This window comes from Belonocnema kinseyi, chromosome 6, assembly GCF_010883055.1.
Source record: "Belonocnema kinseyi isolate 2016_QV_RU_SX_M_011 chromosome 6, B_treatae_v1, whole genome shotgun sequence".
Lineage (NCBI taxonomy): Eukaryota > Metazoa > Arthropoda > Insecta > Hymenoptera > Cynipidae > Belonocnema > Belonocnema kinseyi.
The window spans coordinates 145,322,162-145,324,361 of record NC_046662.1 but is presented as its reverse complement, the minus strand read 5'-3'; positions in this window follow the sequence as shown (position 1 = coordinate 145,324,361).

Sequence of the window (2,200 nt, the reverse complement as noted above, 5' to 3'; positions counted from 1 at the left end):
AGCTCCAAGGAGATTATGTTGAAAAATAAAAAAAAATTTACCCAAAAAAAATTGTTTTTATACTTCATTCTAAGGACTTATTGAACTACCCTCGTAGCTATGGGTTGCGTACGACCGTGTAGTTCAATTAGGGCAATAATTTCGTGAGAAACTAGTTCTATCTGGCTATTGGCAACTTGAACACGACCTCTTCTATTAATTGTTTGTTGATTCAAGTTCTCGACCAATTTTAGGCCGCCTAATCCTAAAAACGATCTAGGGGCGCCACTATCAAATGAAGCCTTAATCTGTTGACCCTGAATTAAGATGTTTAAATACAATAAAGTCTGCAGACCTAACAGAGGTTGAGATCTGTACGGAAGTTCGGACATCTCGTAAATAGAGACCAGGTCGGTATAACGAGCTTCTGCTTCTAGGATTCCTTTACAAACTTTGGTCAGGTCGAGATTAGGATTGATTTAGTCGAAGCTCGAATAACAAAGGTCAATAGGTGAGGAAGATACTAAAGGGTCGGACACGGGGCTTATTTGGTTCTTCGCCGGAGTCAGTCGTGCTGGATTACTCAAAGATGTTAATTTTCCGGTGTTTACGTTGTAATCCGCAACTGCAAGCTGACCTTGTGACTGGAGGTCTGATAGGAAGGGGTTGCTAGAGAAAACGAAAAAAGGTTTTACACCCTTTTATTTTATTCTAACTGCTAGTATATTGATAGTTAAGGAGGTTTCTGTTTCTTTAATGAAAAGTTCGTTGTTAAACGTCCAGTTTCTCCACAGTTCCAACACTGAAATCGAGAGGGTGGATTCTCTGAACGGTCACTAGTCCTCTAAGGGGAAGGCTTTGAGGTACAAGGATTTGGTTCAGGGTTTGTTCGAGGTTTGGACTTGCACTCAGCTCAAGGATTATTTTTCTTCTCCTTAGTAAGACACATTCGGTCGACCGGTTCTTCATACCCGAGCAACTCCATGTCCTCTTGCAAAAACGTGAGGTTTCCCGAGGGTTGCCAGGGCGTCTATTAGGTTTTCGATAGTTTGAGTCCTTGTAAGCTAGGTCAGGAAGTAGAGATCATTTGGGGTCAGGGGGAGTCTTATAACTTCGCGCCACACGATTACTCTTCTGAGCAATATTGGCAAGATACTCAAGGTAGACGAAGTCTTCCATGTCGTTGCGATGGATAACTAAGTGCAACTTAGGCAATAGGTTTCTACGTTCACAGCTGACCTCTTCATCTTCTGACATTCAGGATCTTAGTCTGCCAAACATGACCCGCATGCATGTCAGGTAGTTAGAAACAGATTCCCTTTCACCTTGAGTTCTGAGATGAATTTCTTGCCTTAATGCGAACTGAAATTCCGAATCTCTAAACCTAACCCTGGAGGCCTTAGCAAACTGGTCGAATGTTTGCCACAAATGTTTAGAGCCCCTTAACCAGTTGAGAGCAATACCCTGTAAAAAGTAGGGAATTACCCTCAACAAGTTAGCGTCGCTGACCGGTACTAAGTTTTGAACTTCTTCAATTCGCATCAGAAAAGCATCTGGGTCATCTCTGCGCTTTCCCGAATATTGAATGTTCCACTTGCGCATAATCTTGTATGTATGCGCAGGGGTAGAAGGAGTTGTACCGCGACCATAAAGTCGAGAGAGCGTTAGAGAGTGGGGTAGGGGGACAAAAAAGTGATCTACCTCGGTGTAGAAATCATCTCGTTGTGGTCGATAAAAATCTTGAAGACGAGAACGCGATTCCTCAAAATTCACACTAGAGCGCCGACGGTTCATTGTACTAGAACTACGAGAATAAAGGTAGGATTCAGGGCCCGCAAAGGGGTTGCTGCTTTGTTGTCTTATAATAAAAGCACTTTCGTTATAGTCAGGCTCCCTTGTCCGACTTAACTGACTATATGGAACATCATGAGAATCGCCCCCATGAGTGCCGTCTTCAAATCTATTATCACTACCCGCATTAAATGATTCTCTACCGGTATCTTCGCGTTGCGCTCGGCTATTTTCGCTTGACCCGGGTTTTTGTCTATTCGATTGTCCTTCGGAATAACCTGCTAAATGGCCAGCTTCGATAAGGTGGTCCAGCATGAGGAAGTAGGTTGAATTTAATTCGGTTTGAGTAGATGCGTTAATTTTGTAAATTCCTCCTTTTCCAGCTGAAAATTTTAAAGGTTTGCCGGAAGAAAGATTGGTCTGGTCGAGA